The sequence below is a fragment of the Notamacropus eugenii genome, chromosome 3 (genome assembly GCF_028372415.1).
Source record: "Notamacropus eugenii isolate mMacEug1 chromosome 3, mMacEug1.pri_v2, whole genome shotgun sequence".
Classification (NCBI taxonomy): domain Eukaryota; kingdom Metazoa; phylum Chordata; class Mammalia; order Diprotodontia; family Macropodidae; genus Notamacropus; species Notamacropus eugenii.
The window spans coordinates 24,308,550-24,335,413 of NC_092874.1; the positions used below are offsets into that span (position 1 = coordinate 24,308,550).

A 26,864-nucleotide genomic window follows, 5' to 3' on the forward strand; every position below is an offset into this window, starting at 1 on the left:
TCCATCAACAAGCAAACATGCTTCTATAGATGATACAATGCGTCTCACACACACTATTTTTCCAGTGCTATTGTGATTAAGGAAATACAATTTCATTTTAAAATGCTACTGGATTCTCAATAAGTTTTTATCACTGTATTTTCCTAATCCCTAGATATGAACAGTATAGCTACTATCACTTTTTGTCTTCAGATGGAGCTCTCATACTGGTCTAAATTATACTTCATGATTGAAAAGTGTTCTCAAGTCATTAGAAATGAAATAATAGGAATATAATGACTCAGAATGCCAAAGATGAGCTCTATGATCTTTCAACCTCTGTTCTCTTACCTGCACCCCTTTACCTCACTCTTATACCTTTTGCCACTCTTTGTACAGGACTCAGGAAATAGTCTTAGTTAATCAAGTCAAATGAAGGCTCCCATTTCTTCACCTGCCATCTGGATTGTTTAAACATCTCTTTTTGCTGCCATTTAGGCTTCTCAAATAAAAATGATGGTTGAAGACAGAATCAAATATGGAACTGAAACTCAGAAGAGAATTATTGGTGAGCTTTTTCTGTGGCAAGATTTCTTTTTGAAACAACCCACTTGTCATCTTTGTCACCTTCTACTGCCTCCTTTGGAGAAAATTACTCCCCTGAATCCTCTATGCTATTAGGAAAGACCTTGTATTGTCAGTTCGGGAATTTACACCCTGAGTCACTGTGAAGTGGGAATTGATTATCTGTGGAGAAGAGTCGAAGAGAGAAATGTGAAAGAGGGAAAGAAACCTATAAATATTTGGTACTAGAAATTCCTGGTAATCGGTTCTCAGAATTGCTCTAGTGATTTAGAGAATCTAAATTATATCCTATATCCTCCCAATTCCACATGGTAATATCCATGAAAGAATTATCTTACTATACACAGCTTATCACCTAATGCCCAAGAACCTAAATTTCAAAGCATATCAGAAGCAACAATCCTATCTGACAGCACAGATACCAATGCACATGTGTCACCCTCTCCCCTTACTGAGATGAGGGAAATGTTTCTTTCTGTGGCCTTAACTGGACATTGTAATTAATCACAATCGCTGGCCTTTCAGTGTTGCCTTCATTTATGTTTCTCTGTTCATTGTGTATATAATTTCCCTGATTTTGATTTCTTCATTCTGCATCAGTTCATATGACTCTTCCTATGCTTCTCTGGATTCCTCATGATCCTTAGAGTATAACAATATTTCATTCTATTCTTATACCACAGTTTGGTCAACCAATCCCCGATTGATGGGTGTCTACTTTGTTTCTAGTTCTCTGCTACTCCAAAATTTACTGCTAGCCTATTTGAGTATACTGAGAGCCTGTGAGAGATCATATTATACCTCATTTACTCATTTTAATTTTGATGAGGGAACTGATGATTAGAAAGGTGAAGAGTCACATCACCAAAAAAGTAGTAACACCAAGATTTGAACTCAGATCTGTGATGACAAACAATGAATATGAAGTGAGAGGACATGAATTCAAATGCTATTTCTGTCACTTAGGTGATGTCACCTTCAACTCAGTTTCCTCATTTGGTAAGTTCAGCGATCATTTATACCGTACTTTAAGGTTTATAGATCACTATCCATATGTTAGATCATTTGATCTTCACAGCACCCTGGGTGGAAGATTTTATTGTTATCCCCATTTTACAGATGAGGAAAATGAGGCAAACAGAGGCTAAATGACTTGCCTAGTTCATAGAGCTAGTGTCTAAGACTGAATTTGAATTCAAGCCTTCCTGACTCCAGCCCAGAGCTCTATCCACTGCCCAGTTAACTGCTTTATTTATAAAGTGGAGATAATAACACCCATACTGCCTTTCTCAGAGGGTTGTTGTAGTTGGTGCTATGGCTAAAATCACCTTACTTGAAATCAAGAAAACTGCTTGAATCCTACCTCAAACACTTAATAGCTGTGTGAGCTTGGGCAAGTCACTAAGTCACTAAGTGACTCAAGTCACTGTTGACTTAAATGTCCTCATCTGTACAACAGGGATAATAATTGCACCTTCCTGACAGCATCAAATGAAGTGCTTTGTAAGCCTTAAAGCACTCACTCATTGTTTGCTATTATCGTTATTGAATGGAAAAGAATGTACACAAGTGACTTTATAAACCGTAAAGCTCTATATAAAATTCAGCTTTTTGGAGGAAATGGGTAATGGGATCATAGATTTGGAGATGGAAGGATACCAAAGATCCAACCCCTTTCCTTAAAAGATTAGTTAAATAAGGGGTGGGGGTGGGGGGGAGAGACAAAAGTAGTTTGCTCAAGGTCGTAGGATAATATAATCGTAGATTTAGACCTGGGAGGGAACTTGGAAGTCGTGAGGAAACTTCATTTTACAGATGAGGAAACTGAGGCCAAGAATGTTTAAATGGCTTACTAGCCCATGGTCACATAGGTAGTTCAGAACTGGGATTTAAACCCAGGTGCTCTGGCTCCAAATCCAGCTCTCTATACCTCCTACTATAAATATTCTTGCCCAGGAGCTGAATCATTTTTTAAAAATTAGCCTTGGATTGAGACCATCCCTGTGTGACTGGTCATAGCCGTAGCTCGTGTCCTGAGGATCTGAACTCTGGGTTGTTTAGCAGCCAAGGGAAAGTTAGTCCTTGTGGTTTGTGATGTTTGTCTCCTTTAAATTAAAATGGAAAAAGAAGAAAATGGGTGTCAGTGATAATCCTGAAATTCTGAGAGGAAGCTTCATGAGAAACTCCAGTGCCTTCATCAGGGCCTCTTTGTATGTTGAGGAAGAAGCAGCAGCATTAATCTTGAAGGAAAGGGGCTTCAGAAGCCCAGGACAGACACCCCCCCCACCATTGGGCTCCACTGTGGAGCCTCGTGGAATCTTGTCTGCACAGATCCCAGTCTACCCTTTGGGTTCTTCTCATCCTTGGCCTCATTATACTATCCCATGCTTTTGTTGAGAGATGAAAGGGGGGAAGTGGTGAAGGGGGAAGAGGAGGAGAAAGAAAAGAGGGGGAAGAGGAGGGGGAGGAAAAGGAAGGAGAAGAGGAAGAGGATGATGATGAAGAGGATGGGAAGGAGGAAGGAAGGAGGAGGGAGAAGAAACAGTTAGAGAAGAGAGGGATAGAGTTGGACCTTTCATCTTTTTCCTGCTTCCATTCTCATGAGGGGGCTTTCCTTCAAAGCCCAACCTAGCAATGAGACAATGAGACCATTGGGGGGAGCCAGTACAGCAGAAATCTGCTGAAGTGTCTAATTAGTTTACATAGCTTTAATAGCTGCTAGGTCCAGTGGTTGCCAGATCTAGCTTTGGGAGAAGTGTCTCCCCTCCACCCTCCAAACCTTTCCATTCCGTTTTCACATTAGCACAATCTTCTGGAGATGCTGTTACTCTGTTTTTGCGATTAAAAAAAAAAAAAGCCTTTGGTACATTCTGTTTGTCTCCCTGGGAAACAGCTCTTCTCCTGTTTTCCTGTCAATATCTCTGAGTTCCCCCCTTTATTGAAAAGGCTAGTGGCTGCCATTCCAACCTGGTCTGTAGCCTCCTGCAGACATGTAATGCAGTCCTGAGCCTGGGCCTAGGGATCAGGGACCCCAGAGTCAGTCAGAGGCCGGTTTTCATTATAAATAAGAGCAATGATGCTCTGAGGTAGCCTGGGACTTGGGTCATGGAATGGGTGCTAGAGGTGACAGCTCATTAATTGCTTGTATTGGATCTGGGCACCTCTCTTTGGGAAGGATATTGATGAGCTGGTGATCATGGAGTGGACAGGGAAGAGGTTTGTGTTTGTTCTTTGAGATTCCATTGAAGGAACTGGGAATGTTTAGCTTGGAAGAGAGAAGGCTTAGGGTGGGACATGAGAGTTGTCTTAAGGTTAGCGTGCAGAAAAGGGATTAGAATTCTTCTGCCTGGTCCTCTTTAAATTAGAAAGATGAAAATGAATCTCAGTAATAATCCTAAAATTCTGAGAGAAAGCTTCATGGGAAACTCGGTGATATTTACTCCAGCTCCTTCATCAGGGGCCTGTTTGTGTGTTAGGGAAGAAGAATTTGACATTTTGACAATTTGAAGCCCAGGTCAGACACCGTCCCCTCCCGCTGGGCTCCATTGCCAAGCCTCATGGTGTCTTGTCTGCACAGATTCCAGTCTACCCTGTGATTTCTTCTCATCCTTGCCTCCTTACACTATCCTGCGCTTTAGTTAAAGGATAGAGGAGGGGGTGATGGAAGAGAGAAAGGAGGAGAAAAAGGAAAAAGGAGGGGGGGAGGAGAAGGGGGAGAGGAAGAAAGGGGGAGAAAGATGAGGAGAAGGGAAGAAAAAGGAGGAGCAGAGGAGGAGAGAGAGGAGGAGAGGGGGAGGAGGAGGAGAAAGAGGAGGAAGAGGAGAAGGAAAGGTGGAGAGAAAGAAGAAAGGGAGAGAGGGAGAAAGGAGAAGAGGGCAAAAAAGAGGAGAAAGAGGAGGAAGAGAGGGAGGATGGAGAATGAGAAAGAGGAGGAAGAGAAGGAAAGGAAGAGAGAGAGAGGAAAGGGAGAGAAGGAGAAAGGAGGAGGAGAGGGAAAAAAGGAGAAAGAGGAGAGGGGAAGGGAAGAAAGAAAGAGAAGAGGAAAGGGGAAGAGGGAGGAGGAGAAAGAAGAGGAGAAGGGAAGAAAAAGGAGGAGAGAGAGAGAGAGAGAGAGGAAGAGGAGGAGGAGGAGCCAGAAGATAGAGTCCTGTATGTAGCTTGTTTTTACTTAGCTATTTGCTTGTTGTTTTCTCCATTAGATCGTGAGCTCCATGAGGAGAGAAAGTATCTTTTGCCTTTCTTTGTATTCCCAGGACTTAGTGCAGCGTAAGCACATAGCAGATGCTTAATAAATGTTTTCTAACTGGCTGACAGAATCAGGAGTCACGGATAAAATGAGGCAGATTTAGGGTTGGGGCAGGGAAACACTGTTCTAATATGAGAGTTTTCCCAGAATTGAAAAGGAGTAAGGAGTCTCATCTCACTGGAGGGCTTTGGGGAAAAGTTCAGTGAACACTGCCCATAGTGGAGGGGGGATTCTGCTACAATTCTTCTGTAATAAGTCCTCAGGACTTAGAATGGTGCCTTTTACATAGCAGGCTAATAAATGTTTGTTGATCACTGACTGAGGTTGAACTCCATGGCCAATCAGATCCCTCCCAACTTGGAAATTCTATGATCCTTTGGAAAGTAGCTCAAAGATTGGCTCTGACAAGCCTCTTTATTTTCCAAATAAACTGAGAACCAGTGAGATAAATTCCATTTAACAAACATTAAATGATTAAAAATTACACAGTCAAATTATAGGTAGAACCAAACTAGAATCAAGTCTAAAAGCAAATATTTTGAGGAAGATAAAAACTTCCATTTATTACATTTACATATTTAAGTGAATCTAAGTGAACGCTCTGATACTCGGTTGCTTTGGGTTTTTGAAGTTTGTCTTGTAATTGCCCATATAGTGGCAAAGCTAGGAAGACACTGGGGAGCAAATGCTTCAAAGAAGTTTACCCTAAGGGTCCTAAGCTCTGTTTACCTTAGAATCAAATAAAACCGCTGCTAATTGGCTCCTAAAGCCTTGTAACCTAATCCTTAACTACCTTTCCAGCCTTATTATATCTTAAGGCTCTTCCCATACTCTTGGTGTTAGTACAATTAGTACTATCCGGAACTGTCCAACACCAGCACAATTAATACAGTCCAACCAAACTGGCATCCTTGCTCTACTTAATTGCCATCTTCTGCATCTCATCAGGTGCACTCTCTGCCAGTGCCTCCCCCAGCTCTCTCCAAATTACTTTGTATTTTGTATTTGTCTAGCAGGTCACTGTCAGTCACTCTTGCTCAACTCCCTCCCACCTCTAGGTGGACCAGGTTATTCCTTTCCTGTGGTTGTGAATTTCTCTCCAGTTACTCCCTTGGTCCCTCCCTTCTGGGATTGGCTTTCCTTTTAAGCTAAAATCAGGCCTATCCAGTCATGCTACTGCTAACTCATCGCCTAGAGAGGAACCACACTATAAGTATTCTCTATCCTAAAAAAAAATTATTCGATGTTTTATGGCTCTGAGCCCCCAGCCAAACCTTGTGCTCTGGCAAAATATTTGAGTTTTAAATCTTTCTCCCTTTCTGGGATGCTCCCAAATCAACCATTCTCAGCTGAATTCCAATGATAATACACACTGATCAACAATGTAGATGGTTGACTGCTTTAATTATAACTACTGGAATAAGAGACAAAGTAAACATTTAAACATAGAATGGTAAGGAACCTTAAGAAACAGTAAGCCTGCACCTGGGAATGGAGAGCGCAGGAAGACATCAAGCTCAGCCCTTTTAGAAGAAAACAAGGGGAGGAAGAAATAAGAGACCGGACACGCCAGTCTAGAGTCCTACCTGGTTTCAGCAGCACAGTAACCATCTGTATATCGTACACGATTCAGCGATACTGTTTTGACTTCAAGAATCCCATAGCCCATTGCTCATAATAGCTGCCCCGCTTGTGGCTGCCACTCTTTGAGCTCCTGTGTGGTTTCTTTTCCTTCTGTTTTTCATAGTTTCTCTTCTTCCCACAATCCCAAAGACAGAGAGGGCAGACCTATGAGTCACATCCACTCTCTCTGCCAGTCCCATGGTCTCTGCAAAATTCCCCAGTGGTCAAAGAGATTAGATGGTCAAGTGAGTGTCCCTCCACTTGCAGAATCCTCTTGGAGTTACAGGGAAACTTCTTATAACAGTTTAAAAATAGATCCCTGGTAGCTCTCTGGTCAACCAGTAGGCATTTGTTTCCAGCACCCTGATCTCTTGGTGATATCTGGAGTAGTTGTGGTCAAAATAGCATTACACATTTGTCTTTATATGTTTGTAGTCTTAGATATACATATGTATACTATATATATAAATGTATGAATGTATGTTAGCTATTATATTATTTTAATCGTTGCTATTTCAGTAACCCTCACACCTTCCACTTTGCTTGGATTTGTGGGGTTGAGTATATATTGTTTCCATATTTACAATGATAGAATAGAGCTGTCAGTCCAAGTCTACCCCTTTCAGGATACTTTTTTGGGGGTGGGTGATGTTCTCTGGGAGATTCAGAATTAATTACATAATGGAACATTTAAAACTCAACCACTGCTCCCTTCCCAGTTTATGATTTTTGATTTTTCTACCACCTTTAAAGATTTACACTATCAAGAGAACACCCCCTCCAGATTTAATTGGATGAAGGGTGTTGTTGTTTGCAGCGTCCGTGAGGATTTGAAAAAAAATTGCTTATTAAGGATGTTTAAAAACGAATTTGTTCTATATATTCAAAATGTTCAAATGAAGTAAGTAAAAGGTTGGGTCCCCTTTAAGAATATTCCTTGTAAGATGCAGCTTTCAACCTAGAAATAGCTTGCTTCAGGTAGGGGTCACTTAACAGAGTTACTAAAGTTGTTTTAATGTTAATTAGCCATTTACCACAAAGGCTGGAGAATTGAGAAGAGTAAGGAACTTAGCAACTGGTAAAAGAAGGCAAATGAAAGAATAGTAAGCTTCATAGGCATAATAGCATTTTTCTAATGAGTGGAGGAAGTGACTTGGGGATTGGGGATTGGGGATTGGTCATACTGTCTTTAGCAATAGGTTTGTTTGAACCTACAGCAGAGTTTCTTAACTGGGAATCAGTGAACTTTTAAGAAGATAGAAAGATAGATGATAGATAGATGATGGATAGATAGGTAGGTAGGTAGGTAGGTAGACAGATAGATAAATAGGTAGGTAGATAGATAGATAGATAGATAGATAGATAGATAGATAGATAGATAGATAGATAGATAGACAGATAGATAGACAGATAGATAGACAGATAGATAGATGTATTCAATACCATTGCTTTCCTTTGTAATCCTGTCTGTTTTACTTTATGCATTTAAAAATATTCTGAAATGCCCACACCCACACACAATTAAGAATTCCTAACTTGGAGGGAGAACTAGTAGAGACAGGTGGAAACTTTCCTGTCAATACCACATTAAGAAACTTGAATCAATGCTGATAAGACCCTGGCTATGAATTCTCAAACTAAGCCAATCATCCGAAAGCCTTGGAAGTTTGATGGCAAACACAGATGTTTGAAGTGGCAAGTGCCAACTACATCTCTCCTGTATTTAACAGAATCTCAGAGTTGGAGGGGACTTGAGGGCCATGCCATCCAAACCAAACCTATATAAAGATGTAGGTGCAGCTATGTGGTACAGTGGATAGTGCAGGAGTCAGGAGGACCTGAGTTCAAATCTCACCTCAGATGCTTGACCCTCACTAGCTGTGTAACCTTGGGCAAATCATTTAACCCCCAATTGCCTCATCCTGGGTCATCTCCAGTCATCCTGATGAATATCTGGTCACTAGATTCAGATGGCTCTGGAGGAGAAGTGAGGCTGGTGACCTGCACTGCCCTCCCTCACTCAAAACAAAGTCAAGTGCAAGTCATGTCATTATTTCTCTGATGGCATGGTCTTCTTCTGCAACAAAGGATGAACACAAACATATAAATATATTCTCTGCCATTTCATATCCTTGACAAAAGGTTTCCCCAGCTTTTTGAAAAGGAAGAGAAGCAAGAGTCCTTTTTGCAAGGAAGAGAAACTATTTTCTAGGACAGTGACATTCACTTTGGGACAGCTCTAATTATCATATAGAAACAACCCAGTGGCCAGCGCTAGAGCTTGAAAGCAAATTAGCCTTTTCCTTGGATAAATCTGAGACTCTTACCTGACTCTGATCACTTAGAGAGGTAGTTAACAGTTGAGCCCAGATTCTATCCCATGTCTTCAAACTCCAAATTTATCATATCTATCAAATTCCAAATTTATCAAACTCCAAGATGCTTCCTCAGAGCATCAACACCACTTCTGAAAGCAGACTCCTTGGGGAGGTGGGTGTTTGACCTAGCCTGGCATTATTAGGTCCTCAGCCTGGATGGTTCTTGAAAAACAACCAATGCAATCGTCAGATCACAAAAAGCATAGATGATCGTGACAGCTTGGATCCAACCCAAACTCACAGGTGTCTTTTGGGTTTTACTTTGGCCCCAACTTGATCATTCTTGGCTTCAGTGTTTCGATTGTCCTGAAAAAGTTGGCCTTAGCCTGGCCACCACCAAGACCCAAGCTATCACTCCTACTCATTTGTGCACTTACTTAATTCTTTCACTAGATGGTGGTCAAATTCAATTCATGCACCATATGCAAGGCCCACAGCCATGGTTAGATTAGAGAGTGAATATACAACCTGTGTCTCTGCCCAGGGTTTCCCATTTCTTTCTTCCATTTCTTTTCTGATGCCCAGAAAGGATCTCAGTGGAAGTGACCTTGCTCTTTAGCAGGGCTCAGGTGTGAACAATGGGAATTCCCAATAACCATGGTTTTATCATATTAGCTTATTATAAAAACTATAGGACTATGATTTTTTGCAAGTCTTAATTTGTACTTGCAAAATGATTCCCAGACTGTTGCGTCCTGGCAGTACAGCTGGCTCTGATGGAAAGTGAATAGGAATTCGAGTCAAATCCAAGCTGGGTTTAATCTCTGCCTCTGCCATTTATTAACTGTGACTTTAGGCACCTCACTTTACATCTCTAGGCTCCTTATCTATAAAAATAAAAGGTTTGGACTCTATGGCTTCCGAGGTCCCTTTCACCTCAAGAACTACGAGCCTACAAGCCTCTAGAGAACCCCTTGGCTAAAAATCTAGTTCTGCTATATGACCTTGAATAATTCACTTGTCCCAACTGTTACTAACTCCTCCCCGCAAAAATTAACTGGAATTTATTTTATGTGTACTTGTGTGTCACCCTTGATGAAGTACCAGCTCCTTGAGGACCAGAACTGTTGCATTCTTTTCAACTGTGTCTACCATGCTTAGCACAGTTCCTGGCACAGAGGAGGCATTTGTTAAATGCTTATTCTTTGATTGGCCCTCCATTTCTTCATGCCAAAAACAACAGAGTTAGACTAGATGACCTGCTGGTTGCCTTCCACCTCTAAATCTCTGACTGTGGTTTTTGTTTTGTATAATTGTAATTTCCACTATGGTAAAACTCCCTACCACCATTCAATAGCTCAGTGTAGTCTGCACAAAATATTCACTGAGCTCATCATTAGTGGTCTCTGGTAACTGGGCTGCTGGTGTGAGTTAGGAATGAATTCATTTGAATTCCTCAGTGGAGGAAGTCCACTCAGCCCCACAGGTCTACAGTCCTGATATGACCTGAAGCCTTACTTCTGTTGGTATTCTTGATGGGTGTGTAGGGAGTGGGGGCTATTTACAAAATCTGACCACATGAGCAAAAACTTATGGAGCCCTTCCCTTCCTGATAAACCCATCCATCATCAGAATCCCCATATTTTGAGATCCAGAGTTATTGTTACCAAGGGGAATAATGCACCAAGGTAGCTTTTGGATCCTCTCACTGGAAAAGTCTTTTAAGACAGAGAATGAATCCAACATTTCTTTGTTGCAAGTGATCAAAAATACCTGTCCAACTTAGAGGTCATTGGTGATGGACGTGGGGAGAGAAGATGGGAAGTTACAGAAGAGGAGATATTTGTAGAATCTTAGTCTAAGTAAATTCATAGTCTAAGTAAATTAATAAATAAATGTTTGTTCATCTTTAGCCAAAATTATGATCCATGGTCAGCTACATAGTGCAGTGGATAGAGTGCTGAGTTCAAATCTGGCCTCAGACACTTACTAGCTGTGTGACCCTGGGAAAGTTATATAACCATATTTGCTTCAGTTTCTTTATCTATAAAATGAGCTGGAGAAGGAAATACCCTCCAATATCTTTTCCAAGAAAACCCTAAATGGGGTCATGAAGAGTCAGACATGACTGAAATGACTGAACAACAACATGATCTATGTAATTATACACTATACCTAAGTCTTCCTCCCCATACTTGCATTGCTTTGGATGACCAGCCAACTCTGTATTTTTGAAAGATGTTGCCACTGTTGACTCATCTATGTCAACGTTCAGGGAGACAGAAAATTAAGGTCAAGGTTTGGCGTGGAAATGGATGACACACACACAAGGCCTGTAGGTTACACAGCCAACTGGAAAAGACTCAGACAGTCTGATGTTTTGCTTTGTCAAGAATCCTGGGATATGACTGCCAACTTGTTCTCCATGAAGGATCGGCTTAGCTGGTCAGGATGGTAGAAACAGAGCAGAATCAGGTCCCCTCCAAGGGGAGCGTGATTAGTGGCCTGGGCATTTAGCTCAGGCTTATCATGGTGAAAGATGTCAAGGGCATAAGGAGGACCCAAGGATCCTAAAGACAAGATGAATTGCATGTATATTTGTTACAAGAATTTTGGCTTTATTTTTCTTTTTTTTCTAATTTGAAGAACAAGGATTTCAATTTGAAGAATGGCCAGGAGAAAAAAATACTTGCTAATTTTCATATATATAGGTGTGTATATATATATATATATGTGTGTGTGTGTGTGTGTGTGTGTATGTGTGTATGTGTGTATATGTGTATGTGTCACACATGCATACATACATTAAAGACTAAAATGGTTAGTCACCTCCTGGACCACCTATAGCCATTCCATAAGGCTGCAGGGCTGTTCTGCTTGGCCCCAGAGCACAAAACTAGGAAGACTGAATGGAAAGGAGCAAATGAAATTATTTTTTTGGGGGAAAAACAAGCTTCCTGATCATCAGAGTAGAATGGACTGCCTTGGGAAGGAGCAGATTCCTTGGTCTTAGGTTCTGCAGGCAAAGACTGGGGGCCCTTTGCTGGCAATGCCATTGAGCAGATTCTTGGTCAGCTAATAGATGACTATGGGAACTTCAGTTCTGAGATTCTGTGTTATGTTCTTTGTCCAGGCACTTCTATCTGGCCTCAGTTTTCTCTTCTGTCAAATAAATAGGATCACTAGCTTCATCTCCTACCTCTCCAACCCATCCTGCAAACAAGTGTCAAATTCCGTGCAAAGATACGACAGAGATAAAAAAGGAAAGCATGGAGCATGACTGGTGATGCCCCCTCTAGCAGGGAATTTTTAAAGATTTCCTCAGGATCCACTGAACCTGCTTTATGCAGCTCTGACCCATTTTTGCTTCTTTTTCTTTATGCTGAATTTATCAACTTGGATGTGCTTAAGCACGTCGCTGGTCACAGATCATATAGAGATGTGTGTATGTGGGCAGTTGATCAGACTCATTCTTAGGATTCCTGCCCTAATATTTTTTCTGGTACCCCAGCATCTACTGGCTACATAATTTGACTTTAAGAGCTCAGAAAGTACATGGACTCCAGGATTATAGAGAGGAAAATGTAAGAAATGAGCAAGTTAAAGTGATAAATTCTCAACTGAGGAATTTCTTAACATAGTAAAGAAGAATTATCACATTAGTAGATAGGGTACTGGACTTGGAGTCAAGAAGACCTGGGTTCAAATCCTGCCTCTGATATTTCTGATACTTGCCGCTTTGGTAAATATGAGCTTAATTTATCTAAGACTCAGTTTTCTCATCCACAAAATGGGATAATAAAAACCTAGTACTTACTACATTGGGTAGTTGTGAGCCTTAAATGAGATAACGTTCATAAAATGGTTTGCAAACTTTATAACCACACATATTCATAAGCATATATGCAATATTTGTATATATGTTATGTATGCATACATATATTATTTCATATGTGTATATACATATCTGTATATAGACATCTATGATTTTATCAGTGACCAGGCTCTGGTAGGAGAATTTTTTCTTGGAATCAGTCTTCCAGGTCCCTCTTTGGTCATTTCTAAATTGTACAGTAATCTCTCCCCACTCTCTACTTTCTATCTTTTTTTTACACATTATCTTCCCTTATTAACAAACAAGCTCCTTGAGGGCAGGGACTATCTTACCTTCTTATTTGTGTCTCTAGCACTTAGCACAAGACTGAGCACTTGCTAAGTATGTAATAAATAACTTCTGGAAATCCTAGTGTACAAAATTCCTTCCATCCATGCAGACCAGCAACTCATCTTCAACTTAGTTTGGGCACTGAGGGGTTAAATGTTTTTCGTGACCAAATTGCCAAAATGGGAAACAGAGGCAAGACTTGCTTCAGTCAGTCAATCTGCATCAATAGTCAATCAATAAACATTTATTAAGCACCTCCTGTTTTCTAGGCACTGTGCTAAACTCAGAGATTACAAAGAAATTCCAAAGAGGAACTCATAGTCTAAAGGGGGAGACAAGATGCAAATAGAGTCAAAGACAGTCAACATAGGGAAGACCCTAAAATGAAGGGGACTGGAAAGATTTCCTATAAAAGGTATGATTTAGCTGGGACTTAAAGGAAGCCAGGAAGTAGGGATGAGAAAGGAAAGCATCCCCCAATCATGGGGGACAGTCAGTGAAAAGGCAGAGTCAGGAAATGGAGTGTCTTTGTAAATATCACTGGATTAGAGAATACACTGTATGGGGGAAGTACACGTAAGAAGACAACGAAGGTAGGAAGGGGTCAGAAAAGGAGGGGCTTAAATACCAAGCAGAGGATTTTGTATTTGGATTCTGAAGATCATAGGGACTGTTAGGGTAATCATTTTTTATCAGACCTGTGCTTTAGGAAGGTCAATTTGATAGTTGAGTGGAAGAAGGTAGACTAGAATGGGGAGAAACTTGAGGCAGAGAGCCCAACCAGTGGTCCAAGAGCAAGGTGATGAGGGCTTGCATCAGGCTAGTGGCAGTGTCAGAAGAGAGAAGGGGACAAATACAAGAGATGTTACAAGGTAACAGGAGAGAAAGAGTGACAGAGAGAGGGGGAGAGAGAGACGGGGAGAGAGAGACAGAGAGACAGACAGACAGAGACACAGATGCAGAGACACAGAGAGAGACAGAGACAGAGATATAATAAGAGTGAATGAGAGAGAGACAGAGACAGAGATATAATAAGAGTGAGTGAGAGAGAGACTTAGTTTGCAAGCCTAGGTGACTGAGAGGATAATGGCACCCTTCACAGTAATAGGGAAGTTAAAAATAGGTAAGAGTTGAGGATGTAGGAAAAGCTATTGAATTTAATTTGGGATATATTAAGTTTAAGATGCCTTCAAGTCATACAGTTAGAGATGTCTAATATGAAGTTAGAGAGGGGAGACTGGAGAAGACAGAGGTTGTTAGGATAAATAGATTTAAGAACCATCTGCATTGAGATGATAATTGAATCTGTGAGAGTAGAGATACCATCAAATGACATAATACAGAGGGAGAAGAGAAAAGGAAGCACCCATGACAGAACCCTAGTAGGTGCCTACCACTGACGGGTGTGACCTGGACAATGATTCAGTGAAGGAGACCGAGAAGGATTTGTCAGACAACATAAGAACCAGGACAGAATAATGTCAAAGAAACCTAGAGAGAAGAGAGTATCAAGAAAAAGGGGCTATAGAGAAGTCAAGGATTAGGATTAAGGGAAAGTCATTAGATTTGGCAGTGACAACATCACCGCTAACTTTGGAGAGACCTGCTTTAGTTGAATGATGATGTCAGAAGCCAGACTACAGAGAGTTAAGACAACCTATTATGGATAGCTTTCTCAAATTGTTTAATCACAAAAGGGAGGAGAGATGTGGGGTGATAGCTGGCAAAGATGGGTATCAAGTGACGGTCTCTTGAAGATAGAGGAGACATGGGAACATTTGTAGGCAGGAGAGAAAAGTCATAGGAAGAGACCGAATGAAGAAAAGGGAGAGTGGGGATGACAGGGAGCAAACTGCTATAGAAGATGGAACAGAATGAGGTCACTTGTGCATGTAGAGAGGTTTCCCTTAGCTAGGAGAAAGGCTATCTCTTCCTTGCAGACAAGGTGAGGTTGGAACTAATGATGGAAGGCATCTCAGTGATCTGAGGTGAGGAAAGGGGAGAAGAGAGAGCTCTCAGTGAATGTCCTCATTTTTTTTCAGTGAATTATGAGGCAAGGCAAGCCAAGAGGTAGAAAGGAGGGAGAGCCAAGGGAGGTTTGAGGAGGGATCAAAAAGTTTGGAAAAACCGCTGTACTAAGTGAGAACAGTGAATTAATTGGGAAGTATAAAAGGATTTCCTTGCTGCAGTGAGGACCCAATTGAGATTATATAATAGAAATTTGTCAACAAACATTTATTAAGGATCACTTATGTGCTAAGCACTGTTCTAGATGCTGGGGAGATAGATACAAAAGATGGAACAAACCCCATTCTCAAAGACTGTACATTCTAATATCCCAGGTCTTCTATATCTCCAGACCATTTGTCTATTCAGTACACTTTGTTGCCTTTCCCTCTATGTTGTAAAAATGTCACTATCAGTACTGCACATACCATTAATTTCATTTATGGGAGTACTCCCTCCACCAACCTATATTCTAAACTTTCTCCTTGGTAAATGACCTTTCATTTGCCAAGTGAGAAACCAAAGGTCATAATGGTAATAAGAGCCAGAGGCAGAATTTGCACAAAGTCCTCTGACACTAGAGTCAATGCTCCAAGTACCCCATTATCTCCTTGCAGAGGGTCCCAGGCAGTTGCCCCAGATTGCCTCGTCCTAGCTCTGACGTTTTGTTTCTGGATACCTCCTACTACAGCTATTAAGAAAGAATCTTGGGGCAGCTAGCTGGCACAGTGAATAGAGTACCAGTCCTGAAGATAGGGGGACCTGAGTTCAAATCTGGCCTCAGACGCTTGACACTTACTAGCTGTATGACCCTGGGCAAGTCACTTAACCCTGATTGCCTTGTCAAAAAAAACCCAAAACCTTGCTACTGTTGTTTGCTGCCCCACCAATGAAGGAAACATTCCCAAATACCCTCATAATAGCCTTTCAAGACTGCCTACCACATAACAGCTAGGACTGGAGGTGGTTTCCCTCAGGTCATCCAGTCACACGATGAAAAGTCTCAGTAAACTCTGTCATCATTTTGACTTTGGAAAAAGCAGAATAAATGAAAAGTGGGGGTGGTAAAGGATGGTAGAATAGGGTAAGCCCTGTGCAGGAGGCCTAGGGAAGTAATTTAAAATGTTAAATGAGGTAGAAAATTTATTTGAAAAATAAATATTTTCTTCCTGGGGGCATTGAGATTTATGTAATATCCTGAGTTTTAATTATCTGAACTATAATAATTATGATCTGCATGATAAAGATGGAGAGTACAGGCAGCCATGCTCATAAATACATCTGACCCTAATTATTGAGGCTTGAATAGATGTAATAATACATGGAGCAACATCTGCTGGAGCCTAATATCAAGACTCATTGCCCTTTGAAGTCAAACTTGACCTCTCCCTCTGAATTCAATAAATCGTGAAATTGACCTCCACTTAAATCAGGAACTGTTTCCCATAATACATAGCTTGAGAACTTTGTTCTATGAACATCAAGCCGAGCGGATGGGAATATCAATTAGAAAGAAATTTATGGAGGTTGATGATGAGCACTGACCATTCAAATCTCACTCAATATATTTGCATAGAATTTTGTTTAAGTCAAAATAGACTCTGAGTCTAACTCATGGAAGATTAGTTATAATTTTGAATTCACCAGCATTCCTTGAGTTTGGCTGTATTCCCAAGGTTCATCCAAAGTGGGAAATGGCTGAAACTGAAGATCTGAGTCCATATCAGAACTAAAGAACCTTCTAAGAAGGATGCACAGAGGGTTATTAGGGGTAATACTCACCTATCTTCCTTCGCAGTTCTGTCTTGCTATGCCACTTTATTGGATGACTGTGACTCATGAGTTTTTGACTGATGGATATTATTGGAGAGATGAGACTTTGTGAAAAGTTTTCATCCCATTACCTCTTTCCTACCCTACTATCCTCTTTTTTTTAACGTCAATCCCAATACTGCCTCCCCTCCCCATAAAATATTTGCTTATAAAAAGGACATGCATTTAAGCAAAGCAAAGTGATCTGTCTGATACCATATGCCTCATTTCTTCCCTGTATTCTACCCTGCTTCTCCCCAGAACAAAAAGATATGTCATACTCAATTCTCTAGTCATTTTATTCCTCTGAGTGATAAGCCTTTTTGTGTGACTTTTCTCTAAGTTATTGTAATCATTGGCATTGGCACCAATAGAGGTGTTCCTGGGTCTAGTCACTCTTTGTCACAGGGTACAGTGTTCTCTTGGCTCTGCACTGGTTGAAGACTTCTCAAGTTCATCAACATTCTTCATATCTACCTTTACTTGTAGGACACTAATAGTGCATTACATTCATATACTATCATTTGTTCAACCATTCCTGAGTTTTAAGCTTTTGCTATCACACATGAAAAAGAATTCTGTTGTAAATATTTCAATAAATATGGAACTTTGCCCTTATCTTTGACCTCCTTGAGGGTAGATGCCCAGTATGTTATTGCTAGATTAAGGGAAATGAACAGTTTAGTCTTATTTCTGACATAGGTCCAAATTATTTTCCAGAATGGCTGAATCAACTCACGGTTCCGTCATTGTATACTAATATGTTCATCTTCCCACAACCCCTCCAACAATGACTATTTCCATATTGTATCATCTTTGCCAATGTCCAGAGGTAGGAGGCAAAACCTAAGAGTTGTTTCCTTTGAATTTGTCCAATTATTATTAAATGGAATCATTTTTATATGGTTGTTTGCCATTTCCATCTCAGATTCTGAAAATCGTATGTTGTTACCCTTTGACCATGTATCTATTGCTTTGACTTTCTTTTTCATACCTACCTCAAAACGTAACCAAAATGCTTATCTTCCTTCTGCATCCTCACATATTTCTTTCCATGGCAAGACATATAAGGTGTGAGAGGTAGTCAACAGCAAGTAGTACAGATAACTTAAAAGAAGGTCAAATAGATTGTTTTGATTTCACATCTATCAGTAGGTACCCACTGTGCTAAGGCATCGGGTTATTGAAAATCACCATCTTCCACATGTTGCAGAGCATAAGGTGGGAAGTAAAGCCTGATTGTAATGATAAACAGCCAGTTACTTTTTACAGAAAACAGAAGGCTTTGTGAAATATAAGATGAAAGATCCCCATTAAAGGTGGATATTTCTGGCTATTGCACTTGGAGATCAGTGAAGTCTAACAGGATATTATAGGTGATTTTTCTGAACAGGTTTAGAATGGTTTTAGTGATGAAGAGTTTATTTCAGGAAACCATGGGGTAATCCACTCACAGAGGTTGAAAAACTTCATATACATGGGCTTTCCAGACCCTGAAAAATGATTTCAAAGGGACATCAACTCGCCAAGAATACCGTGCGGCACTAACTCCCAGGCATGATTTTCTTCCTGTGTTTTACAAAAACGGAGATGGTTTCAGAAACTCAATGAAATTGGTGCTGCAAAGATTTCCAAAAGCAACTTCATCAATATGTTGAATCTAGCTTTCATCCAATGGCCCAAGAAATCTGTTCCAGATCATCCAAGCATAGGACAAGCTTGGAAAATGGTTCAGTATCTAAAGCATCTCAAAACTGATATTGGATCCTAAACTTTACATTGACTGACTTGGGCCCTGGGCTGTCTGGTGCCTCTCGGAGGCTTTCCCAGACCCAGAGTCATCGCTGCCTTCTCCCATTCCCTTCAGTCCCTCCATTCAGTCAGTTGCCAAGTCCTGTTGATCTACTGAATCACCCCAAAATATTGATCTCGTAAACATCTCCTTCAGAGCAATTCATCTATAGAATCAAGAACATCTTGAGTATTTAGAAATATGGGAGTGAAAGAGTAATTTGGCATATCTGAGGTAGAATCAAGGAGGTTGAGACGAATTTTGATGGGTGCGGACCATCTCACATTCATTCCCTTCTATGTACTTACAAATCTGCTACCCTTCTTCAAATAAAGGCAAAAGCAATGTATGTTTCCTCAAAGAATGTACATTCTAATGATGGGAGAGATACAACGCTAGTAAATAATAGACATATGAGTGGTACAGCACAATTTTGGACTTGGCATCAGGAAGACCTAAGTTCAAATCTAGCCTCAGATATTCAGTAATAAGTCATTTAACCTCTGTTTGCTTCAGTTTACTTATTTACAAAATGAGCATATAGTAAGAGTACCTACCTCCCAGGGTTTTGTGAGAATCAAAAAAGTGTAAAGTGCTTCGGATGTACTATGTGCACTATGTACATCTGAGATTTATACAAGAGAAAAAGGAAGCACATCTTAGAAGGAAGGCATTGAGAGAAGGGGAAGGTTATGATGGACCTGGAAAGATCCTGATTCAATCTCTCCCCCTCTCTAATCCATATTCTGCAAAGTGAACAAATTAATAGTTAGGAATATTGATTATTATATGTAATATTTATTTTACATTATATAGAATAATATTAATTCTGACCACGTCACTCCTCAACTCAAACATCTCCACAGATTCCCACTTGGGTAACTCAGACTGGCATTCAAAGTTCTCCACAATCTGTCTGATAACTGCCCTTCTAGATATATTTTATATTAGACCTCTTTAGGAACCCTAATTTCAAACCAGACTGATCTATTTGCTGTCTTCCCTGAACTAAATATATGCCATCTCTGGTGTTCCCCATTCTTGGAATGTTCTCCTTCCTCTCCTTTGCCTGGTTCTAATTCTAAATGGTTCACTGCTTTTTCTGCTCACCCCCCTCAGTCACTAACGTTTTTTGTCTTCTGAAATTGCTTTGTGTTTATTTATTTGCATACATGTACAGCACAATGTTAGCTCCCAAAGGCTAAGGGCTATTGTTTCATCTTGTCCTTGTGTCCCCTAATGCCTAAGTTGCAGAAGGCACCATTTAAATGTTTGTTGAATTTCAAGCTTATAAGTGTCCCACAGGTAAGCTAATTTCAGAAATTCACTATGTTCCCTTCTAACCCATTAGACTTTAAACTCCCTGACAGCAGGGATGATTTGTTGCCTTTTTTTGTATTCCCATTGCTAAGCAGAGTGCCTAGCCCACAGCAGGCACTTAAAATGTGAATTGACTTAACTAATATTTTTTGAGACTCCGAACTTAAGAGCCCTTCCTCTCTCTTGTTTTGAGCAGTCCTTGGGAAGACGCACCTCTCCTTATTCCAAAGGCAGCACTAGTAACTTCCCTGTCTCCTGATATCCATCTGAGGATTAAGCTTTGCTTTATTGAGTGTGTAAAGCTTTTATTGTGTCCGTTCACAAGCTAAAGCTTTTGGTTCAGTTTGGTTTGTTTTTACGAGCGCTCGTTTCAGCCTCCTTGGATATATGGCCAACATCATTTGTTTCTACACTGTAAACTCTCAATGTGATACTGAGTGTGGGAAAGGCTTTGGAGGATTCCAAATTGTTTAACCCATCCTCCCATGCATTGGCATTGACCAAGGAAGTTATTTTCCATTCTAGAACTCTTCATTTATGTGCATCTCATTTTCAGAAGTACTCCAAGGAAACTAAACATAAATCTCCATCTTGGGAAGGTGTGGCTTTCCACAACTTTCCACATTTCCCATGTCCTCTAGACCAGAAATGATTCCACAGCTTCATGTGATTTCATGGGTTACAGACAAGCAATTTTCCTGAGCCTTGTTAATAATGTGCTCCTCTTGTCAAAATCATGAGAGAGAGAGAAAGAAAAAAAAAAGCACAAGAGAAATGAATGATGACCCCAGCTCTGGGTGAAAGAAGAGCCTGCCATGTAATGGAAAGAGAGAAGGGAGACACACAAGTCAGTTCTTATCCTGGAGCATCAGATGCGGAAAAGATGATTGTTTTCCAAGGACATGTTTTCCATTCGATGTGGTGAGTTGAGCAGTGGTCCCTCCTATTATTAAAATCCTTTTTGCTGAAGTTACTAGTCACTTCCAGGGAAGTCATTTCTCTGTTATTGGCACAAAGTAGATATGAAAAAAATCTTTGGATCTGTATTTTTAAAGGAGTGGCAGAACTCATTCACACTGTCTTCCTGGCTCTCTCTACTGCTTTAAATCTAGTAAATATGAACAAAGATCCATCACTGTACTATCATGTGGATGAGTGAACATATAGCAGGGACTGACTGTGGGCATTAGTCCATAGAGCATCACATTCAGTCTGCCAATGGCATAAAACTTGATAAAGGTAGAGAATCATTCCAAATGTATGAAGGTGGATTTCTTTTTCTATATTTTCAAGTGATTTAAAAAAAAAAAATATAGGGTTGTTTTCTGAAGGTCTTCTGTTTCCCACTCATCACCTACTTCTGGATGAATTATTGGAAGATAAGAAATTTAAGATGAATTTTTTCAACATTTCTTTCTTTAATTAAATTAATTTCTTTCTTAAAAGAAATTTGTTCTTTTATTTTAAAAGGGAATATTTTCATTTTGTTGGTTTTGAAAAACAAAGGAACTTGGAAGAGAGATAGTAAATAACCATACTATGTAGAATTAACACCTTTTTGGCTTTTAAAGTCCTTGCCAACCTGAACCGAACCTATTTTTCCTGTCTATGTATTCCTTGTGCTCTAGGATCAGGCAAAGCAGCTTGATTCTCACAAATGGCATCCTGTCTCCTAGCCTTTGTATAGTCTCCTATGCCTGACATGTCCTCCCTCCTATCTTCACCTTAGAGAATCTCTCTTTTCCTTCAAAGTGTAGATCAAAAATCACATTCTACCTGAAGTCTTTCCTGACTACCACTCCAATTACTTGTAGTGTAGAATCATTGCAGAAGTAACATGTCCATGACATGTATAACATGTAAAAATTTTAGGGGAAAAAATTTAAAGTTCCAACCTACAGTGTTCTCTTCTAGTTATTTAAATGGGGTAAGGAGTTGGGAAGGGGATGTAATAGTAGAAGTGTCAGTCAAGCACTGGCCCTGGAGGTGGAAGAAAGGTGGGTTTGAACCTTACCTTTGACAGTTATTATGTGACTATGGGCAAATTATTTAACTTCTCTGGACCCCTATTTTCCTAGCTGTGAAATGGGGCTAATAATGCATGTTCTACATCAGCAGTCAGTCAATAACCAGCTATTAAGCTTTGAAAGTCTCATACACGAGGCTGTCACTTGTTTTATTGAGTGGTCCTGAGGATACACTGAGATCATGAATGTAAAAGATTTAATAAACCTTAAAACTCTATGGAAATATAGGCTGTCAGACACATTTAAGGGGCAATATGGAGAGTTTTGGGTGAGGATTACATGACCAGGAGGGCTTTCATCCCTGAAAAAAGTAGATGTGACCCAAGAACCAGGGAAGAGAACATTGGGGGTAAAGCACTTTCAGAGTCAGAAGAGACTTGAGTGTTTTCTACATGAGCCTAAACTGACGATGTACTGCATTGGCTGTGGCCAAGTCACATACGGTTTCTGGGCCTCAGTTCCTTTATCTGTAAAATGGATGAGTTGTGTGGGTGAACTCTAAGGCCCCTGTCAGTTCAGAGTCCTATAAGTCTGTGTAAAGAAGCCTCTTTGGACCAAGTCCTTAAAAGTGGTTTCTCATGTGCCGGACAATATTCTGACTAGTACAAGTAGAAACCTATTATGTTAGAGCCTGAAAGAAAACCTAGAAGATGAGTGTTATGTCCAACACCTTCATTTTACAGATGAAGAAACTCAAGGAGGGAAAATGTGAATGGGACTTATCCAAGGTCACACAGCTAATTTAGTCCATGGCCAATAATAATAAAACAATCCAATCTTTAACATTTATTATTAAGTGTCTATTACGTGCCAAGTACTGTACTAAGCACTGGAAAGACAAAAAGAGGAGAACGATAGTTCCTGCCCTCAAGGAGCTTATAATCTAATGGGACAGACAACATGTGAATAAGTAACAGACAAGGTAAGACTTTACACAGCACAGATAGGAAATAATTAACAGAGAGGAGCTCTGGGAATTAAGAGGGGTTGGGGAAGGAGGTGGGATTTTAATTGGGACTTAAAGAAGCCAAGGAGGCGGGTGGTTGGAGTGAAGGAGGGAGAGCATTCTAGGAATGGAGAATCGCCAGAGAAAGTACCCAGAGTGGAGCTATGAGCCACAGAGCTGCAATTAGTTTTTCACTTGAGACAAATGGCTAAGCTTTTGGGGTTTGGTGGGCAGTGAGGGAAAAGGGGGCAACGATTCTGAGCCGCTGAAGAAGGAAGAAGCATAATGCAGGATAAGAGTGCAGGAGCTTAAAAAGACTAAGGAAAAAGTATGCCTTCAGGAGATGCTCTTGGCACCCTCTAAATTTCCCACCCATGAACAAAGTGCCAATGGCCTCACCCTAGTTACAGCTCTGTAAACTAGGTCTCCTTTTTCCTAATCTAGCCCACCCCATCATGAAGTGAGGCCCATGTCAATGAGTTTGGTTTGTTCCCTCTCTCTATCACCTTGGACTTGCTTGGCATGTAAAGGCTATAAATTCAAATGTCCTTTCTTTTCTTTTTTTAAAGGAAAGGAAAGGAGACTTAAGAAGGAAATAAATAGGAAAAAAAACATTTTACTCTGAGTGATAGCTCTAACCCCTTTTCCACAGTAAATGTTTCAGGCCCTTTAAATCGGTTGTGGAACTTTTAGATTATGCTGGTCAATTCCTGCTGTGGGAAGGTTGGCTCATAGAATTCCACCAGGCTAAAGGGCAGCAGGACTCACAAAGGAGTGGAGGGTGGAGCTGGAGGCAATTAAGATCAATGACTGTTTCCACTAATGTATTGATTAAACAAGGGCGCTAGGGGGCGCCATGGCACACAGAGCTCTAGGTCTGGAATCAGGAAGACTCATCTTCCCGAGTTCAAATCTGGCCTCAGACACTTGCTAGCTGTGTGACCCTGGGCAAGTCACTTCACTCTGTTTGCCCACATTTCCTCATCTGTAAAATGAGCTGGAGAAGGAAATGATAAACCACTCCAGTATCTCAGCCAAGGAAACCCCAAATGAGGTCACAAGAATAAGACGTTACTGAACAGCAACATTGGTCAAACAATTCCTAATTAGAAATGGAGTTGTTTGAATGATGCCTACTTCAGAAGGTAAAAGAGACCTGTGGTAGAGTTACAGAGAGACTGAACCTGTAGTCAGGAGACTTGCCCAAGATCACTCCAAAGGTGGATCTTGAGCCCCAAGTTGTTCTGACTCTGTCTGGCACTCCACTTAAGAAGCCATACTGCCTCTCCATAAACAGAGTTGTTGTTTGGTGCTGTTGTTATGGTAACTTGTGAGGCTTGGAGAGAAGACAGAGGACTGGAATTATATTCCATAAGGCTTGAAACTCGAAAGGAAATAAACAGACCTTTGCTGGCAAAACAGAAATAGAGGGACATGTTCCATGTACCTTTGGATGTTCCAGTGGCTCTGAGATGTGTCCAAGGGGCTGTGTACCCCGTGCTGAGGAAGGGGTTTTACTGCTCAGCTCAAGGGCAGGAGCAAGAGGAAGAGTGAGCCCTGTCCTTTTGGACAAAAATTCATTAGTGGTTTAGGGACGTGGGCCCAGAACAGAGTCTAGACAAAAGCAAAAGCTGGTTGGGTTTTCTGAGAGGGTGTGGGCTGCAGGAACGCTAACAACTCCAAGAGTGCAAACATTGGCCATTTTGATCGCCCAGTTTGGGCAGACAGTTGACAAATCACTCAGGCCTGCTTTGGGTTCCTAAAAGGAAAATCATATATGCCTCCCTACTAACTTCCCTCACCCCCCTCTCTGTCTGCCTCTCCCTCCATCTTCCTGTCTGTCTCTGTCTTTTCTTTCTCTCCCTCCCTCCCTCCCTCCCTCCCTCTCTCTCTTTCTCCCTGTCTCTCTGTCTCTCTGTGTGTGTGTGTGTCTGTCTGTCTGTCTCTCTCTCTCTCTATATATATGTATATGTATGTATGTATGTATGTATATATATATATATATATATATATATCTGCCTCTACCTATCTCTTTCTCCCTAACTTCTCTCTCTTCTTTCTATCAATATTTCTATCTTTTTTCTTTCTGTCTCTTTCTCTTTTCTCTCCCCCTCTCTCTGTCTCTCTTTTATCTCTTTCTATCTCTCTTCTCTCCCTCTCATTCTTTATCTCTGTTTTTTCTCTGTCTGGCTCTTCTTTCTCTCCCTCTCCCTCCCTCTAATTCTCTATTTCTTTTTTAAATAATATTTTACTTTCCCCAATTACCTGTAAAAACAATTTTTCACATTCATTTTTTGTAAGTTTTGAGTTCCAAATTCTATCCCTCTCTCCCTTTCCTCCCTCTTCCCTGAAATGATAAGCAATCTGATATAGGTTATACATATGCAATAATGTTAACTATTTCCATATTAGTAATTTTGTACAAGAATATTCAAATCAAAAAAGGAAGGAGGGAAAAGAGGGAGGGAGGAAGAAAGGAAGGAAGAAAGAAAGAAAGAAAGAAAGAAAGAAAGAAAGAAAGAAAGAAAGAAAGAAGGAAAGAAAGAAGGAAAGAAAGAAAGAAAGGAAGGAAGAAAGGAAGAAAGAAAGAAAGAAAGAAAATTCACAATTCTTCATTGTACAACATTGTTAGTGTGTATAGTGTTCTCCTGGTTCTGCTCAATTCACTTTGTATCAGTTGATGTAAGTCCAGTGTTTTCTGAAATCAACATGCTTGTCATTTCTTATAGCACAATAATATTTCATAGCAATCATATACTACAACTTGTTCAGTCATTCCCCAATTGTAGGGCATCCCCTCAATTTCCAATTCTTAGCCAACACAAAAAAAGAGCTGCTTTAAATGTTTGTACCAATAGGTTCCCTCTCCCCCCACCTCTCTTTCTTTCTCTCTCCCCCTCCTTTTTGCTCCCCTCTCCTCCTCTCCCAGGATACAGACCTAGCAGTGGTATTGCTGGATCAAAGGGTATATACAGTTTTATAGCTCCATAGCCATAGTTCCAAATTGCTCTCTGGGATGGTTGGATCAGTTCATAACTCTGCCAACAGTGCGTTACTTTTCCAGTTTTCCCGCATCCCCTTCAGCATTTATCATTTTCCTTTTTTGTCTTATTAGCCACTCTGAGAGGTGGTACCTCAGAGTTGTTTTCATTTGCATTCTCTAATCAGCAGCAATTTTTTCATATGACTATAGATAGCTTTTATTTCTTCAACTGAAAACTGTCTGTTCATATCCTTTGGCCATTTATCAATTAGGAAATTATTTGCATTATAAATTATAAATTTAAATGAGCTCTCTATATATTTGAGAAATGTTTTTCTCTTTCTGTCTTTCTTTGTCTCTCCTTTTCATCCTCTCTCTCTGTCTCTATCCCTGTCTTTCTCTCTGTCTTTTTCTGTCTCTGTGCGTCTCTTTGTGTGTACCTCTGTCTCTCTGTGTCTCTTTGCTCTCTGTCTCTTGCACTCTGCCTGTCTCTCTGTCCCTCTGTCCCTGTCTCTCTCTGTGACTATCTCTCTCTTTCTCTGTCTCTGTGAGTCTGTGTGTGTGTGTGTGTGTGTGTGTGTGTGTATCCCTCCCTCTCTCTACCAGATGCATGCTGCAGCTGGCTCAGTATATGAGATTCACTAATGAAGGAAATATATTTTTACATGAAATAGAGATGTCATCAGGAAAGCTCAGTGCTTATGTCATGGGATGACCAAAGGGATGGTCATCTTGAATGCTAGAGCAGAATGCTGACCTTGTTTGAATCTTATTAATTCAGTTATTTGTTCACATGTTCATTTAGCTTCTACTATGTGCAAGGTACTGTGTGGGATATAATACTGTACCATATAAACTCTCCAAACTGTTCTCCCTTCATCTCTCCCCGTAAAAACTTTTTTTCTTTCTTTGGGACTGTGTCTCTTTAGGACACTCAGGTAGAGGACTGAGGCCACTCCCAGGCCCAGCTAGTACAGAAGCTCTGTTTTCTAGGCCTGTTTAAGCCTTCTTGGGCAGCCTGTTATGTCTGGGCGACCAATTGCCTTTATCCACACTGAAAT

At 40.5% G+C, this 26,864-nt stretch overlaps 1 protein-coding gene and 1 long non-coding RNA gene across 9 annotated transcripts in view; one reads left to right on the forward strand and one right to left on the reverse strand.

Moving 5' to 3' along the window:
* Positions 1-7,427, reverse strand: part of LOC140532555 (uncharacterized) — a 79,570-nt gene extending 72,143 nt beyond the window's left edge. Inside the window, exon 1 of one of the 6 annotated variants that reach the window (XR_011976578.1) lies at positions 6,397-7,427. This is a non-coding gene — a long non-coding RNA (uncharacterized lncRNA). The remainder of the gene's footprint in view (positions 1-6,396) is intronic. The other 5 variants (XR_011976575.1, XR_011976576.1, XR_011976577.1 and 2 more) reach the window with 5 other exon arrangements.
* Positions 1-26,864, forward strand: part of GADL1 (glutamate decarboxylase like 1) — a 201,236-nt gene that overhangs the window by 163,950 nt on the left and 10,422 nt on the right. The gene's annotated exons all lie outside the window — the stretch shown is intronic.